Source organism: Osmerus eperlanus, chromosome 8 (assembly GCF_963692335.1).
Source record: "Osmerus eperlanus chromosome 8, fOsmEpe2.1, whole genome shotgun sequence".
Classification (NCBI taxonomy): domain Eukaryota; kingdom Metazoa; phylum Chordata; class Actinopteri; order Osmeriformes; family Osmeridae; genus Osmerus; species Osmerus eperlanus.
In genome coordinates this window covers 16472472-16492387 of record NC_085025.1, presented here as the reverse complement: position 1 = coordinate 16492387, position 19916 = coordinate 16472472, and positions in this window count along the sequence as shown.

Below are 19916 nucleotides of genomic sequence, written 5' to 3'. Positions count from 1 at the left end.
CGTCATATCTTCGTGCCGGGGCTGGGGGGGGCGGCACCCCGATTTGCGCTCCCGGCGGGGGGGGGGGGGGGGGGGGGTGCTCGTGATAAATCTTGCCAAATGTGCTAGGACCGGTACTGCTCACGTCCTTAATACTTCTAGTGGAATGGATTTGTATTGTACAACAGCCCTCTCTATACATTTCTACTGTACCCATGGGCTGTTTTTAAACCTTGGCCAAGAGGAAGAAATCGCTCTACCACAAAGGATTTGGACAGAGAAAGACTAGAGAATTGTTTGAGATAATGGCATGCAATTGTTTTCTTGGAGGTCTAGTCTACTATATAATTTCACTGCTTTCAGAAAGGTCAGATTTAATCTTCATAATTATTGTCTCGCAATGTGAGACAGTTTGACTCTGGCTGAGTCAAACCGCTCCATAGGAGCGGTTTGAAGAAGTAATTGTAACAGCTTCTGCAGAAGTTTTCACAATGCAAAAATCTGACAGGAGATGACTTTTTCCATTCTCACTTCTGAAAATATATGTCAAACCAAGGATGAGGAGGAAAATGCTGAAAAGGAATCTGGAACTTTAAGCTTTGAAATTTGAAGACGTATTAGATAATACCCAATTGGTCTGAAAGTACCAAGTCAATGAAAATAATTGTTAAGATGAGTTCAAGACAAGTTCAACACAAAATCAATGTATTTATTACACAAATGTGAGTGCATTCCGGGAGTCAGGTGGCTGAGTGGTGAGGGAAGCGGGCTAGTAATCAGAAGGTTGCAAGTTCGACTCCCGGCCGTGCCACATGGGAAGGGAAGAAGGGAAAAACTTAAAATGACGTTTAAGTCATAGAGATTAGGTCAATTTTTACACCGGTCTGCCCAATTTATTCGTTTTGTTTCAACGATGAGGCTGCCTCTTGCAGGGGAAATGAGAAGACATCTATTTCATTCTACACTTCACTCGTATTTTCAGTTGTAAATGAGCAGCAAAAAAAAAATGCTTTTAAATCTATGTCATCTTTATAAATAATAAGTATGCATTTTTATATAAAATATACAGAAATATCAGTTGTAAAAATGTCATTCAAAAACGGACCCCTGTGCAACCGACGCAAGCAAGCACACCCTACAATTTCCCCAGAAATTGTACCCTCTCTAGTTATAAGGGGCCAAGCAGCGAAGCTGCGAGGCACCTATTGTTATTGTTAGTATTATTAGGGGCCAAGCAGCGAAGCTGCAAGGCACCTATTGTTATTGTTAGTATTATTAGGGGCCAAGCAGCAAAGCTGCGAGGTACCATTGGATTCCCTGGACCAAGACGAGTTCAACACACCCTATGGGGTCAAGTTCCGGTTATATAGATTTTCCGCTATTTCCGGTTTTATCAAAAACCTTTAAAAGCCTACTCCTCCTACAATCTTTGTCAAATCTTCTTCAAAATTACCAGATATGCTCTTCAGACCAAGCCGCACAAAAGTTATGGTAGAGCATTTTGATACCCACAACCGTTTGTCCGTGACAGCCAATCAAAATAAGCAGAAAAGCCGCCAAACAGGAAGTGAAGTCATATCTCAGCAGTTGTTTGAGGCAGTGAAACTAAATTTGGTACGCCGCCTCGGAACCTTATTCTGAGGATGTCCTCCAAAAATTGTGTCATGTGACTAAAAAGGGGCGTGGCCAGAAGCATAAACGCGTTTTGGCTAATAACGGTTGAAGTGTTTACCTTAATAAAGTAATTTCTTTGTCTGTTGATGTCTTGTGAGATATAAAGCCTGACTATTAATAACTTTTCTGGAATGGGTAGGCTCAGTAAGCCCCCTCCCTTCACTCCTTGGTTTGAAATAAAGGCCCTTGTGGATCTTGATGGTATTGCATTTAAAATTTGGTATCCCATTGGTAAGTCTGCAGCATGGATTTTTATATACAGTGACAATTTGTAAAGAATATACATTTTTCAATGGTTTGCAATGTTTGGAGGAATCCGCCATTGCTGCTTGCAGCTATATTTATTGGTGGCCAAGCCGCGAAGCGGCGAAGCCACTTAAGTGTTTCTACCTTTTCTTATTATTAGGTTCCTCCGGTAGGAGGGAACCTATTGTTATTGTTGGTATTCTTATTTTTATTTTTCTTCTCCTTGCGCCCCAATATCTCCAAAAGTCCCTGGTCATAAATTTTCTAATTTGGCACATGGATACTACATCCAAGTGGGTACCCCCACACCAAATATGGGCCACATCGGACCATAGGGGGCGCCACAGGCCACGCCCAAAAGTCCGATTTTCAAAGTGATGGCATTTCCACCCCATTGCTCCAATTCTTCTGAAACTTGGTGTGCATGCCTCATTTTTCATGAGGAACAAAAAAGCCTCAAGGACCCATAAGGTCCGCCATGATGGATTTTCCTGTACTGTGATAATTTGGGAAAACCTTCAAAATTCCTCTTTTGAACCAAAGGTGAAATTGACTTGAAATTTGGTACAGATATGTATCATTGACGTATTTAAAAACGTTACTTAAGGAAATTGAATCAAGTACAAAATGGCTGAAATGGGTGTATTTATGTAAATGTCCACATTGCCTCAATATGTTTGTGTCACTAAATCAAATGTATTTTTGAAGGATGGTTCAAACCTAATAGGCTTTAAGGTGACATGCCCCTGAAGTATCATGCAAAGTTTCACCTTGATATGTCAAAATATGACTGAATTACAGCTGTTTGAACTTGGACCAAATCTGACAATGCTTGCCATTGGAGAAACTGCTTTTTTTATTATCCAGTTGCTGAACTTTGTGTCATCCATGTCTGGGAATGGCTCAATTGGCTGAGGAGCTCAATTGGCTGGCTAAATTGGCTTACATTTGAATACCTGTTTAGTTAAACAGGATGACATCGTTCTGAAGTACCATGCGCAATTTTACCTTGATATGTCAAAAGATCATTGAATTACAGCTGTTTAAATTTTGGCTGAATCGAACAATGTGTGCTACAGGAGAAACGGCTTCTTTGTTATATACAGTAACTGACCACATGTTCTCAGCCTTGACGGTAGCTCAGTGGATTGAAACGGTGTCCTGCAAAGTGCAAGGTCACAGGTTTGAATCCAGCCACTGCCTTTGGGAATGTCATAATTTTGATTATCTGTTTAGTTAAACAGGATGACATCATTCTGAAATACCCTGCGAAACTGCAATTTTACCTTGACATGTCAACCGTTTCTTAACCTTTGTCCCAAAGCTGACCAAAGCTAATACTCATATCACGCAGTCGGAGCACAGATAGATAATCAGCGTCAGCACCCTTGTGTACCCAGCATGCAGTGCGGCATGTCAAAAAAAGCAAAGACTTGTGGAAAATAGTTTGGTTACAACAGCCGTGCGAGGGATTTCAGTTGTTGTGTTCATTCAGTTAGATGTTTGTAATGTTATTGTTTGTTAGTTAATATAATCTTGTTGGTCACCTTGATTGTGCATGTTGTGTAGTTTAATGGGACCAGAGAGTCGGCTGCTGTACTATCACAAGTTATTCTCGCAAGCAGCTGACCCTAACCCTAGCAACGTGAGCTCTGCCTAGCCCCGTTGCCCACATCACTATTGTTAATTGTGCATTGACTGAGATTCTGGAAAGAGATCAACTCAAGAGTTTCAATATCCTATAAAAAGCTAATACTCTACCCTTTCTATTCATAAAATCTCAACAGTTGCTGTGTAGCAGAGAGGGTAGAGAGACTGACTTGTAACCTTATGCTCATGAGTTCAAATCCCCATTCAGCCTATTGTCGTTGGCCAAACATGAAGTAGTTTTGCTCTCATGTTGTCCAAGTCTCGATCTTCTACAGTGTACATGTTTATAATATTTAGCCATTTTGCGGAGGAACCCGCATCGCTGCTTGCAGCTATATTTAGGGGCCAAGCAGCGAAGCTGCGAGGCACCTATTGTTATTGTTAGTATTATTATTATTATTAGGGGCCAAGCAGCGAAGTTGCGAGGCACCTATTGTTATTGTTAGTATTATTATTAGGGTTCCTCCGGTAGGAGAACCCTATTGTTATTGGTGGTATTATTATGTTTTACCCATGGGAGTCAATGGCAGCCCCTAGACCAGTACCGTAAAAAGTTGTGAAATTTGGCATGTTGAAACTGCAGACCATTAGTAACTACCATACCAAACATGGGCCATGTGAGACAATAGGTGGCGCTACAGGCCACGCCCCAATATGTCAATTTTCAAATTGATGCCATTTGCAGGCCATAAGTCCCAAAATTCTGAAATTCATTACATATGCCTTATTTCTCATGAGGAATAAAAAAGCCTCAAGAAGCTATAACGGCCGCCATATTGAATTTGTCTGTACAATAAAGATTAAGGAAACGCGTTTTTTCCCTACTCCTCCTACATTTTTGGTCGAATTTTCTTCAAAATTGCCATAGATGATATCCAGACTGAGCCTCACAAAAGTTATCGTAGGGATTTCTGATTTTCAAAACCGTTTGTCCGGTAGAGCCAATCAAAATCTGCAACAAAGCAACCAAACAGGACGTTTGGTCAAATCTCAGCACATCTTTGAGATATCAACACCAAACTTGGTATGTCACGTGGAAGACACTACAACATGTTACCATGTGCAAAGGCAACTTCATACCTCTAAAAATGATTGATATAAAGCAAATTGAATTTATTGCTAATGCTAAAATAATGCTTTACACATCCGCCGGCCAAAAAATGATACTCTGATTCAATCACTAGTTCATATGAAGACTCTTGAGAATGTTGAGTACACAAATCTGAGAAAAAGTTGACTGTAACATGAAAACTCGATTTTTAGTGAATATTTGAAACATGCATGCTTGGCTAATTTCTAGGGCTGTTTCCCCAAATCCTCTCTCCCTTTGCTCCTGTGCGCGCGTGCTCCACATTCTCACACACAAGGGGCCAGAGCCCCTTGACAAACGCGCGAGCTTGGTACACGCACAAGAAGACGACCATTTTATTTTATCGTTGGAGAACTCCTGCAGCCCTCAGAGATTTTCATTGTTACATTTGACAGTGAGTAATAAGATCCTACAATGGCAGTACAAAACATGTATTTTAGCGTTTGTATTCGTATGATAACTTGAAGACTTTTATACTGTCGTAAACAGGATAGCAGTTAATCTATCTACTGTAGGCTAGCTGAGCTAAGAATATCTCTTTGTACAGACAGTATTACAGGCTAGCAAGTCGTAAAATCTTTAACATTATACTTGCTTCTGTGAGACGCGTTTGAAATTTGTATACTGTGCGTGACTATGCGGTTGGGTTGTTCTATTTTTACATGTCATTGTTGATGTAATTTAAATTAGTACGGTGAGTTCCAAATGTGTCTTTCGATTAAACACTGCAGCGTGTATTACACAATGATCATTTGTGGTGCGGCTTTTATTCGAAGGCAACGTTTAATTAGTAAGACAGATTCAGTGAATTGTAGTTGCAGTGCGGCCATACACAAACAAATAGACAAGGTCAGATAAATGCCGAGCAAGCTATAACCCTTAAGGCTAGTTTTTGCTTTTGTGGACGGCGTTTCAAATTTATGTACTGTACCTACCTACGGTTGGGTTATTCTATCTTTAGCTACATGTCATTGTTGATGTAATTTTGTTTGTTCGTTCCAAGTTTTTCTGACGGTCTTCACATTGTAAGTTATTCTTTTTGAAACTGTAGCTAGGTAGCCTAGTTTGCTGCACAGTTAGAGCTACCTAGCATAAGCAAGTAGCAATGGTACCATGGTTGTTTTGCTTGCTAGCTTTGTTTGGGTTCATGGTTTGATCGTTTAGGAGTTCCATTGAAAGCCTATAGACCTACAATACGTTTGTAATCGGCATTTTGTACCATGCTGCACGATTTCCTATCTCTTGATAACATTTTATATTTGTATCAATTTTATACACTAAATTGCCAAAGTATTCGCTCGGTTGCCTTTACACGCTCATGAACGTGAGTGACATCTCATTCTTAAACCATAGGATATGATGTCGGACCACCCTTTGTAGCTATAATAGTTTCAACTCGTCTAGGAAGGCTTTCCACAAGGTTTAAGAGGTTTATGGAAATGTTTTACCATTCTTCCAGAAGTGCATTTGTGAGGTCCAACATTGATGTGGAACAAGAAGGTTTGGCTCGCAGTCCCTGCTCTAATTCATCCCAAAGGTGTTGTATTGGGTTGAGGTCAGGACTGTGTGCAGGCCACTCAAGTTCGTCCACACCAATCTCGCTCATCCATGTGTTTATGGGCCTTGCTTTGTGCACTGTTGCACAGTCATGTTAGAACAGGAAGGGGCCATCTCCAAACTGTTCCCACAAAGTTTGGAGCATGAAATTGTCAAAATGTTGGTGAATTATTGCATTTCAGGAAATTAACTTATGGGTAGGAAATATTTAATGGATTGGGCTCGGCGGGGTATTTTGTCATCCATCCATTCCTACTCCATGCTCTTGATTATGTAATTGACCTACAGGTACATCTTCTAGGCTATGTTTATTTGTTTTAATTTTCTAATGTGAGTCAGTGGCTTGGCAGTATTTTAACAGTAAGGTTTGGTTATTTGTGTTAAACTGTGATGATTCTTTTGGTGAAACATGAATTTAAAGTAAAAACCATTTGCAAGATAAATTGTTCTCAATTGGTCTTAATTTGTATTTATAGTCGAGTCCGTTTCTCTGTTTACATTTTACAGACTTAAATTTGAATGTAGACAGTGTAAATTGAATAAAGGTAAATAATGGATGTCTAAATATTTTTTTTAAGTACAGAGATTGGTGTTTTGAGAATCCTAACCATTTCAATATTTTCTTAAAGGTCTGTATACTACAACTGTTGAGTATGAAGTTATGATAATGTAAGACTATGAAATTGTTAAGCAGTAGTGTGGTATGTTACATTTCATAGTTTTTGATGGTTTTTCTATGTGTTTTTTAGATGCCATGTTCCAGCAAGAGATCCAGGGACCAAGGATCCACTGTTGAGGTTAGACTTCCTTGTGGGAAAAAATGCTAAACCAGTGTGTTTAAGTGATAAGATTAATTGAGAAAAATGAATGTGAATGAGCATTTTTAACAATGTCTTTGTTACGGACCCATGTTTAAAATGTCCTAATTCAGTCTGTATAGTTGTGGTTGTGTGTTTTTTCTTTTCTCCCTTCTTTCTTTCTATTCGCTGCATGCAGGTATGGTCTAGTCAGCGTTTGTTGGCGGTTGGCTATCAGTCTCCCTATCTCGTGATTGGCAATCAGCTGCGCACTTCCAATCAGCGGTTTAGTTGTCAACATAAAATTACCACACTGGTCAGAGATTGCTTTTTGCTTTGGAAAGTTGCTTGTTTAGAGAGTTGTCAAGTCAGAGAGACTTCTTGTTGAAATCATTGTAAATGTTGTTATTATTTTGTTAGAATGGTTTGCTTCATAGTGAACCCTTTTAATAGAGCAGTTAGTGGTGCAGCGTTTATTCGAGGGTGGCGTTCATTCAAGGGCAACGTTTAATTGGTAAGAGAGATTCAGTGAATTGTAGCTGCAGTGCAGCCATAGACAAACACAGAATAGACAAGGAAGTCAAACAAAAGCCCAGTGTAAAATGTATGCCGCGCGTGTCTCTACTTTGTGTACAAATCTGACGCAGCATGCCGTAACATTCTTACAGCTTTCAAACAGAAACCTGTGCAGAAAGCACTCACCACCAGCAACAGATCTATAGCACGCAAACTTGGTGTTGATGAAAAGCACATTCAGGAATGGTTAAGTCAGCTACCTCGCCATATTGTATACAATATGTATAACTATCTATAGGCCTGAATGCAATTGTCGCAATTGCATTATAATAATGTATAATTTTTTTTCAAGCAATGTCTTAATTTAGAATTATATAATTGTATTCAGAATTATTACGTGACTTTATTTTGAAGGCCTTTTGGGACGCTCATGAGTGAGAGAGTCGACAACAGCAAGCGAAGCACAGACAATTTAAAGCTCTGATAAAAGTTTCAAGTTCAAGTTTATTATCATATACTCATAAACAGCATTTATAAGTAATGAAATTCTTTGTGCTCAATGTCCGTTCAACTTGCAGAATAAAAAAATTTAATACTAAAGAATGGAGAAAAAGGGTAGAAAAAATAAGAAAAATTGTAGTGCAAAAAGATATTTCAAGGACAGTTCAGCATCCTGATGGCATGTGTGAGAAAACTATCCCTGTATCTGCTGGTACAGGACCTTATACTCTTGTATCGCCTTCCAGAAGGCAGGAGGGAGAAAAGACTGTGGCAGGGATGACTAGGGTCAGAAATGATCCACTTGGCCTTTCTCCTGCACCGCTGGCTGTAAAGGTCCTGAATGGATGGTAATGCAGTCCTTGTAATACGCTGTGCAGATTTGACCACTCTTTGTAGTGTCTTCCTGTCATGGGCAGTGCTGTTGCCAAACCATGTTGTAATGCCACCAGTCAGTATGCTCTCAATGGCGCACCGGTAAAAATTGGTCAGTATAGTGCAGTCCATGCCAAATTTCCACAGTCGCCGCTGAAAAAAGAGCCTCTGTTTCGCTGTCCTTGTAACCACACCAATATGGTGTCCAGCTCAGATCCTCACTGATGTTGATACCAAAAAATCTGAAACTTTTGACTCTCCACAGCTGTGCCCGCGATGTGAATGGGTGCATGTTCTCCCTGCAGCCGCCAGTAGTCCACTATCAACTCCTTGGTTTTTGCTACATTAAGCAACAGGCTGTTATGCTGACACCAGGATGTCATTGTTGCCAACTCTGCTCTGTAGGCAGACTCATCACCATTCTTGATGCAGCCGATAATGGTGGTGTCATCAGCAAACATAATGATAGTGTTGGACCTTTTTGTGGCTGCACAACCATAGGTGAACAGAGAGTACAACAGTGGGCTTAACACACAACTCTGTGGGGCACCAGTGCTGAGTGTTAGACTGGTGGGGTGATGTTACCTAGCCGTACTGCCTGTGTCCTGTCCAGCTGCACATGGAAGGACTGATGTTCGGTCCTGTAGTTTTATGATGAGCCTGGATGGTACTATGGTGTTGAAAACGGAGCTGAAGTCGATGAAGAGCATCCGCACGTATATGTTGTTCTGATCCAAGTGAAAGAGAGCAGTGTTCAAGGCCAAAGCTACAACATCATCTGTAGACCTGTTCGGCCTATATGCAAACTGGAGTGGGTCTAATGCAGGTGACAGGCAGGATGTAATGTGGTCTTTGACTAAAGTCTCAAAGCATTTAATCACAACAGGGCAACAGGGCGGTAATCATTGAGACAGCTCACTGATGGTTTCTTAGAGACTGGGATGATGGTGGCCCCCTTGAACCTATTGGGGACGACAGACTGCGACAGGGAGAGGTTAAAGATGTCAGTGAACACCTCTGCCAGTTCAGGAGCACAGGCCTTGAGAACACAGCCAGGGATGTTGTCAGGTCCTGGAGCTTTATGCACATTCACTCTAAGTGATAAGTTTAAGGTTGTTATAGAGGTTGTTAGCAATCTAAGGAAACCTCTATTCCCTTGTGTAGGCTACAGCATGCAGCCAACAAAGTATGTTGTTTTGTGTCTGTATTTGACTTTGGTGAATGTTATTTACATGCTGCGCATGTCATTGCATGTTCATATTAAGCTAATGTGGTCTTTATTTTCTCATTACAGCGTGAGTTTAGTTTTAACGGTGGATTTGGAGAAAAAGCTTCAAATAAATCTGTAGCAAGAAAGACACTTGTGCCTGCCAGTGTTTCATGGGATAATAGTATGCTACACTTGTAAATTACTTGTGTAATAAATACTGTGTTTTAACCAATTAAATAACCGTTTTCTGATTTTTTGGGGGAGGCGTTTAATCGAAGGTGCCATTTATTACACAATGTTCATTTTTGGTGCAGCGTTTATTCAAGGTCAACGTTTAATCAAAGAAAAACTGTAGTTTTCTTCCCAGCATGGGAAGGCCAAAGGATGTTTACAATTGTAGTAGGCCATTGATATGTTTTAAAAGTTCAGGGATGTAATTTGTTGGATAAGAAGCCCCCATCCCCCACTCCAGAGACAATTGATGACAGAGAGGTGCTGACATTAAGTTAAACATAGTCATGCGTTAAAGAGTAGAGTAAAAAATAGAGACAAAATGTGTACATGGATGTTGAAACTCAGTGCTCTGAGTTTGTGCATGTCAGTTTAGACAAACGTAGCCTTTTCAACCTCTAGGTTTAATTCTCTCTTTTATACATTTAAAGTTGGATTTGACATTTAACAGACATTTAATCATTTAGCAAGTTGTTTGACTCAAAAACCATAACGAAGTACATATGGTGTAAAAAATCTGCAGTCAAATTTGGCGAAATTGCTAGCTTGGATGTTATCTTTACATATAGATGGGTTGGTGGTTACAAACAATGAGGATGCGCACGCAGCTTCAAGGCAGAACAATGCCTACCATTTCACCTCTAGTTTATATGTTCCCACCCCCCCCCCCCCTTCTGAATAAAGTTAGATAGATCTGATTTGTTGATATCTGTTGCTATGAAAACCATTTTAGCCAAGCTAACTAACATTGTTTTTAGCTAGCTGACATTACCATTCAATCACTAACAAAACACGAATAGAAATACTTTGCTAACAGTCCTCACGTGTAATCAAAAGCTTGTAGTGAGATCACATGCATGACCCCCCGAGACAAGCTTTCATGTTTGCATCGCTAGCATCTCGTCATATTACACAGCCGGAAGACAGCTAGATAATAAATATTGTAGCGTCAGCGCCCTTGGGTACCCAGCATGCAGTGCACACCAAAAACGCAAATAGCTGTGGAAACGCAAATAGCTTGGTTAAAGCTTTTAAAGAATGGATCTCTGCATGATGGGCCTGACCAGAGCACAGGTGGCCTGACACAACACGCTTCAAAGTTGTCACTTTCAAAAGGGTGGAATTTTAACCCTGTCAGTCCAACATGTCTAAAAGTTGGTACGCATGCCTTATTGCCAATGGGGAACAAAGAAGTCTCAAGAACCCATAATGTCGGCAGCATGGATATTTCTCTACAGTGACAATTTGTGAAGAATTTCAAAAAATGACTTCAAATCAGCCATTGATCCAATTGTCTTGAAATGTTGTGTACATGTATGAAATACATGTCTGTGTCATGTCAATTTTGTAATGGTTTGCAATGCTGAGGAGGAACCCGCCATTGCTGCCTGCAGCTATATTTAGGGTTCCTCCGGTAGGAGAACCCTATTGTTATTGGTGGTATTATTATTTTTTACCCATGGGAGTCAATGGCAGCCCCTAGACCAGTACCGTAAAAAGTTGTGAAATTTGGCATGTTGAAACTGCAGACCATTAGTAACTACCATACCAAACATGGGCCATGTGAGACAATAGGTGGCGCTACAGGCCACGCCCCAATATGTCAATTTTCAAATTGATGCCATTTGCAGGCCATAAGTCCCAAAATTCTGAAATTCATTACATATGCCTTATTTCTCATGAGGAATAAAAAAGCCTCAAGAAGCTATAACGGCCACCATATTGGATTTGTCTGTACAATAAAGATTAAGGAAACGCGTTTTTTCCCTACTCCTCCTACATTTTTGGTCGAATTTTCTTCAAAATTGCCATAGATGATATCCAGACTGAGCCTCACAAAAGTTATCGTAGGGATTTCTGATTTTCAAAACCGTTTGTCCGGTAGAGCCAATCAAAATCTGCAACAAAGCAACCAAACAGGACGTTTGGTCAAATCTCAGCAAATCTTTGAGATATCAACACCAAACTTGGTATGTCACGTGGAAGACACTACAACATGTTACCATGTGCAAAGGCAACTTCATACCTCTAAAAATGATTGATATAAAGCAAATTGAATTTATTGCTAATGCTAAAATAATGCTTTACACATCCGCCGGCCAAAAACTGATACTCTGATTCAATCACTAGTTCATATGAAGACTCTTGAGAATGTTGAGTACACAAATCTGAGAAAAAGTTGACTGTAACATGAAAACTCGATTTTTAGTGAATATTTGAAACATGCATGCTTGGCTAATTTTTAGGGCTGTTTCCCCAAATCCTCTCTCCCTTTGCTCCTGTGCGCGCGTGCTCCACATTCTCTCACACACAAGGGGCCAGAGCCCCTTGACACACGCATGCTTTCTTGAAAATGTGTGCTGACCAAGCCCCCACCCTCGTTTTTTAGCCCCTGTTTCATTTCGCTTCCAATCGCAGCTCGCTGTTACGAATACAAATTATTTTTCGGCGGCCATTGTTGTTTCCCGTGTCCCGTGAAAGTCGTCTCCCGTGAAAGCCGTGTTGGAGGCAGCCACTTTCGGTAAGTCCTGGTTTTACACATTTTAAGCTAGAATTAATGATTGGGTTTGTGAAAGTACACTACTCTTGAATTATGGTGAAGGTTTAGCACTTTTAGACCTTATAGATCGTGATTCTGAAGTGACGGAAAACCAAACTCGAAAAGTAGCTACTGTAGCTCTAGCTTTTTTCCTCTGTGTTTTTAATTAGTGAGTCATTTTGCATCTCGGCGAATTGTTCATCAAAAAGGTCGAGGAGAGCAGCCTTTAGGAGAAAAAGCAATTCCCCACAGACCTGTCGGCTCATAATGGTGATTTTTGGCGTGAAAGTCTTTGTAATAAGCCTATGCGGCAGGGAGACTTTTTCAAGGCGAGCCTGTTTCATTCGTCATATGCCCTGAGAAAGCGACCTACGTTAGCCAGGCTAGTTTTGCCAATTTCGGTAAGTCAGGCTATTTAAAGGTCTCTTACAGTCAGAATCACTGTTTACAAGCAAAGGTCGAGCTGGTCTTTTGTCAGATGTGTATATATTGACCAGTTTAGAGGTAAATACTCTTGCCAGAGCCTGGAATCGAACCTGTGTTTTGAGTGACTGCATGGGTCTCCATGACGTCAACACATTTGGATTCAAGTTCAAGTAATGACACTGCATTTCACAGTCAAAACTGAAGTCTGTATCAAGTGTAGATGGGAAAAGCTTCATTTTTCACAACTGACATGGACCCTTTCTTCACTTTGACAGGTCTGGAGGGTCATGCAGAGGCCTGCTCAACAGAGTTCAACAGAGGATGCAACAGACTCGAGGATGGTGAGATCCACACAGACCCCTTGCTGGACTACCCCTCTCTAGCTGGACAGCTTCTCTTCAGCCCTGACCCCAGAACAGCTTGATCCAGCTGGCCTGCCTGCCTGCCTGCCTGCCTGCAGGCCCTGCTTGCCCCTGCCTGCCAGCCCTCCAGAGACAGTCACCCCACAGACACAGTAGCTCTGCAGCCTGCTTTTTTGAGGACATTGATGAAAAAGGACAAGCCAGCATTACTTTGATGAAAGTCTAAATGTTTAATCCTTTCCATGTGCCAGTATGCCAAGCTGCTGACTTTGTGTCTTAAGTGATGAAACTAGTTCAAGTGATAGACTTTTGACCTGAATCCAATGATTATTCATCTGAATAAAAACCACTCAAGAGAAGTACTGCTTCTTGGAGCATTTGTGCTCCACATCAGTACATCTCACACATTTGCCTTTGTTTCCATGGGATTCATGGAATTGTTAGTTTCTGCTCCACCATTTCCACCCTAGTGTAATAATAAGTATAATTTAGGACAGCAATTACATTTTTGTGTTATCCTTCCGCATTACACACATTTAGTCAATGTTCTTAAACTCAACCGATTATTGTCATTTTACCATACTGTTCATATTGAACAGACATCAGTGTTTACTTGGAAAGATGACTGTATATTTCCACTTTTGATTTGTATTTCCATCGTAAGTTTGGTCTTTAATTTCATTTGGAAGTGGTATTAAAAGGTCTTACATTTAACTTGTTTATACCTGTAGACACCCTGTGAAGCCCCCACTGCAGAGACAGTTGGTGACAGAGAGGTGCAGACATGAAGTTAAACATGCCTTAAGAATAGAGTAACAAATAGAGACTAAATGTGTAAATGGCTGTTGAAACTGAGTTGGTGCATGTCAGTTTAGGCAAAGGTAACCTTTTAAACCTCTAGGTTTAAAACAAATTCAGATTTGATTGGAACTCTCTTTTATACATTTATAGTTGGATTTGACATTTAATTCATTTAGCAAGTTGTTTAACTCAAACAACCATAACACGGTACATATGGTATACAATGCTGCAGTCAGATTTGGCGAAATTGTTAGCTTGGATGTTATCTTTACATATAGATGGGGTCTTGTTGATGCGCACGCAGCTTCAAGGCAGAAAGACGCGTTCCATTTCACTTTTACTGTACCTACACCTTTAATGTTCCCGCCATCCCCCCATTTCTGAATAAAGTTCGACTGATCTGATTTGTTGATTTCTGTTGCTATGAAAACCAGTTTAGCCAAGCTAACTAACATTGTTTTTAGCTAGCTTGCATTACCATTCAATTGCTAACAAAACATTAGTAAAAATAGCTTGCTAATCGGGCAGAACTTGAACTCGGGCAGGAGACTCTGAGACCTCAGCGCACCACTAGCATCTCGTCATATCACGCAGTCGGAGCACAGCTAGATAATCAGCGTCAGCGCTCTTGGGTACCCAGCATGCAGTGCGGCATGTTAAAAAAACAACAGCTACGCAAGGGATTTCAGTTGTTGTGTTCGTTCAGTTAGATGTTTGTAATGTTATTGGCCGGGTTTCCCAGATTCGTTAAGAAGCTCTTAACGCTAAGAGCTTCTTAGGAGCGTTCTAAGAGCGTTCTAGAGCGTTCTTAGAACGCTCTTAAGAAGCTCTTAGCGTTAAGAGCTTCTTAACGAATCTGGGAAACCCGGCCATTGTTTGTTAGTTAATATAATCTTGTTGGTCACCTTGAGTGTGCATGCTGTGTAGTTTAATGGGAACAGAGAGTCGGCCATTTTACTATCACAGGCTATACTTGCAAGGAGCTGAACGTGGGCTGTGCCCTAGACCAGACCAATTGCCTATGAGGCTAATCTTGATTCTGGATTGACTGAGATTCTGGAAAGAGATCTACTCAAGAAGAGAGTCAATATCTGTGGTTTTCAAGCCATCTTTGAGAAAGTTTGAAAACAATGTTGCGGTTAATATGTTTTGATTGTGGGAGGCAACTTTTGGACTACACCTAAACCTCATGCGGCCACCGCACCACCCGCACTGGCAAAGAGGGAAACAGCATGGATGGGGAAAGTGTGTGGGCAGAGCAAGCAGTAGTAGTACATAAACTACACACGTCCTTTACTAAAGTGTATTCTGACTTTCATAAAGTTATTGTTGTAATCAAAGCTTTTAAAGAATGGATCTCTGCATGATGGGCCTGACCAGAGCACAGGTGGCCTGACAGAACACGCTTCAAAGTTGTCACTTTCAAAAGGGTGGAATTTTAACCCTGTCAGTCCAACATGTCTAAAAGTTGGTACGCATGCCTTATTGCCAATGGGGAACAAAGAAGTCTCAAGAACCCATAATGTCGGCAGCATGGATATTTCTCTACAGTGACAATTTGTGAAGAATTTCAAAAAATGACTTCAAATCAGCCATTGATCCAATTGTCTTGAAATGTTGTGTACATGTATGAAATACATGTCTGTGTCATGTCAATTTTGTAATGGTTTGCAATGCTGAGGAGGAACCCGCCATTGCTGCCTGCAGCTATATTTAGGGTTCCTCCGGTAGGAGAACCCTATTGTTATTGGTGGTATTATTATTTTTTACCCATGGGAGTCAATGGCAGCCCCTAGACCAGTACCGTAAAAAGTTGTGAAATTTGGCATGTTGAAACTGCAGACCATTAGTAACTACCATACCAAACATGGGCCATGTGAGACAATAGGTGGCGCTACAGGCCACGCCCCAATATGTCAATTTTCAAATTGATGCCATTTGCAGGCCATAAGTCCCAAAATTCTGAAATTCATTACATATGCCTTATTTCTCATGAGGAATAAAAAAGCCTCAAGAAGCTATAACGGCCACCATATTGGATTTGTCTGTACAATAAAGATTAAGGAAACGCGTTTTTTCCCTACTCCTCCTACATTTTTGGTCGAATTTTCTTCAAAATTGCCATAGATGATATCCAGACTGAGCCTCACAAAAGTTATCGTAGGGATTTCTGATTTTCAAAACCGTTTGTCCGGTAGAGCCAATCAAAATCTGCAACAAAGCAACCAAACAGGACGTTTGGTCAAATCTCAGCAAATCTTTGAGATATCAACACCAAACTTGGTATGTCACGTGGAAGACACTACAACATGTTACCATGTGCAAAGGCAACTTCATACCTCTAAAAATGATTGATATAAAGCAAATTGAATTTATTGCTAATGCTAAAATAATGCTTTACACATCCGCCGGCCAAAAACTGATACTCTGATTCAATCACTAGTTCATATGAAGACTCTTGAGAATGTTGAGTACACAAATCTGAGAAAAAGTTGACTGTAACATGAAAACTCGATTTTTAGTGAATATTTGAAACATGCATGCTTGGCTAATTTTTAGGGCTGTTTCCCCAAATCCTCTCTCCCTTTGCTCCTGTGCGCGCGTGCTCCACATTCTCTCACACACAAGGGGCCAGAGCCCCTTGACACACGCATGCTTTCTTGAAAATGTGTGCTGACCAAGCCCCCACCCTCGTTTTTTAGCCCCTGTTTCATTTCGCTTCCAATCGCAGCTCGCTGTTACGAATACAAATTATTTTTCGGCGGCCATTGTTGTTTCCCGTGTCCCGTGAAAGTCGTCTCCCGTGAAAGCCGTGTTGGAGGCAGCCACTTTCGGTAAGTCCTGGTTTTACACATTTTAAGCTAGAATTAATGATTGGGTTTGTGAAAGTACACTACTCTTGAATTATGGTGAAGGTTTAGCACTTTTAGACCTTATAGATCGTGATTCTGAAGTGACGGAAAACCAAACTCGAAAAGTAGCTACTGTAGCTCTAGCTTTTTTCCTCTGTGTTTTTAATTAGTGAGTCATTTTGCATCTCGGCGAATTGTTCATCAAAAAGGTCGAGGAGAGCAGCCTTTAGGAGAAAAAGCAATTCCCCACAGACCTGTCGGCTCATAATGGTGATTTTTGGCGTGAAAGTCTTTGTAATAAGCCTATGCGGCAGGGAGACTTTTTCAAGGCGAGCCTGTTTCATTCGTCATATGCCCTGAGAAAGCGACCTACGTTAGCCAGGCTAGTTTTGCCAATTTCGGTAAGTCAGGCTATTTAAAGGTCTCTTACAGTCAGAATCACTGTTTACAAGCAAAGGTCGAGCTGGTCTTTTGTCAGATGTGTATATATTGACCAGTTTAGAGGTAAATACTCTTGCCAGAGCCTGGAATCGAACCTGTGTTTTGAGTGACTGCATGGGTCTCCATGACGTCAACACATTTGGATTCAAGTTCAAGTAATGACACTGCATTTCACAGTCAAAACTGAAGTCTGTATCAAGTGTAGATGGGAAAAGCTTCATTTTTCACAACTGACATGGACCCTTTCTTCACTTTGACAGGTCTGGAGGGTCATGCAGAGGCCTGCTCAACAGAGTTCAACAGAGGATGCAACAGACTCGAGGATGGTGAGATCCACACAGACCCCTTGCTGGACTACCCCTCTCTAGCTGGACAGCTTCTCTTCAGCCCTGACCCCAGAACAGCTTGATCCAGCTGGCCTGCCTGCCTGCCTGCCTGCAGGCCCTGCTTGCCCCTGCCTGCCAGCCCTCCAGAGACAGTCACCCCACAGACACAGTAGCTCTGCAGCCTGCTTTTTTGAGGACATTGATGAAAAAGGACAAGCCAGCATTACTTTGATGAAAGTCTAAATGTTTAATCCTTTCCATGTGCCAGTATGCCAAGCTGCTGACTTTGTGTCTTAAGTGATGAAACTAGTTCAAGTGATAGACTTTTGACCTGAATCCAATGATTATTCATCTGAATAAAAACCACTCAAGAAAAGTACTGCTTCTTGGAGCATTTGTGCTCCACATCAGTACATCTCACACATTTGCCTTTGTTTCCATGGGATTCATTGAATTGTTAGTTTCTGCTCCACCATTTCCACCCTAGTGTAATAATAAGTATAATTTAGGACAGCAATTACATTTTTGTGTTATCCTTCCGCATTACACACATTTAGTCAATGTTCTTAAACTCAACCGATTATTGTCATTTTACCATACTGTTCATATTGAACAGACATCAGTGTTTACTTGGAAAGATGACTGTATATTTCCACTTTTGATTTGTATTTCCATCGTAAGTTTGGTCTTTAATTTCATTTGGAAGTGGTATTAAAAGGTCTTACATTTAACTTGTTTATACCTGTAGACACCCTGTGAAGCCCCCACTGCAGAGACAGTTGGTGACAGAGAGGTGCAGACATTAAGTTAAACATGCCTTAACCCTCGTGCTGCCTTCGGGTCACATGACCCAAAGGTTCATAACGAACCATCGTTGTGTTTACCCAATTTTACCCAATACAAAAACAAATTAAAATAATTTTCTTTTAACCTTTGCAATGTGGGGGGTCTGAGACAGCCCAACGGTTAAAAGAAAATGCTTCACTTTGTCTTTGTATGCGGTAAATCTGTCGCAATACGACGGTGGGTCACAATGACTGATGGGTCAGAATGACCCGAAGATAACACAAGGGTTAAGAATAGAGTAACAAATAGAGACTAAATGTGTAAACGGCTGTTGAAACTGAGTTGGTGCATGTCAGTTTAGGCAAAGGTAACCTTTTAAACCTCTAGGTGTAACTACCACACCACAAATGACGCACCATTATCCATAGGTGGCGCTACGGCCACGCCCCAATTGTCCATTTACAAAGTGATGCCATTTGCATCCCATTTGTCCCAAAATTCTGAAATTCATTAGTTATGCCTTATTTCTCATGAGGAACAAAAAAGCCTCAAGAACCTATAACAGCCACCATATTGGATTTTTTTGTACAATAAAGATTTAGGAAACACGTTTTTTCGCTACTTCTCCTACAATTTTTGTCCAATCTTCCCCAGAATTGGCAGGTATCATCGTCAGAGCAACCCTCAATGAATTGTTCAACAGATTTTTTAATTTCAAAACCGTTGACATGACAAAGCAACCAAACTGGAAGTTGGATCAAATCTCAGCAAATCTTTGAAATATCAACACCAAACTTGGTGTGTCACGTGGAAGACACTACATCATGTTCCAATGTGAGAAGGCAAATTAATATCTTAAAAAATTATTGAAATAAAGGAAATCTAATTTATTTCCAACGCTAAAATAATGCTTTACACATCCGCCAGTCAAAAAACTCTCACAAGTTCATGAAGACTCTTGAGAATGTTTAGTACACAAATCTCAGAAAAGGTTGACTGTAAGATGAAAAGTTGAATTTTGGTGAATATTTGAAAAATGCATGCTTGGCTAATTGTTAAGGAAATTTCCAATGAAATGTCTCCCCTGCTCCTCAGCGCGCGCGCTCCACATTCTCACACACTCAGCCTTTCCCTTGACACACGCGCAAGCTTGGCGAGACGCATACACAACATTTCAGGCAATTGTGGGCTGACCAAGCCCCCACTCATTCCTTGGTCTTTAGCAAAAGCCCATGTGGATCTTCATGGTATTGCATTTCCGATTTTGTATGCAATGGTAAAAAGTTCTCAAAATCCTGAAACATTGATAGTATAGGCCAAGAGTAACTACCACACCACAAATGGCCCAATATCACCCATAAGTGACGCTACCTATGACGTCAATTTCCGGTTATAAAGATTTTTCGCCATTTCCGGTTTTATCAAAAACCTTTGAAAGCCTACTCCTCCTACAATTTTTGTCAGATCTTCTTCAAAATTACCAATGATGATCTTCAGACCAAGCCTCACAAAAGTTATCGAAAATAATTTTGATTCTCACAACCGTTTGTTCGGTACAGC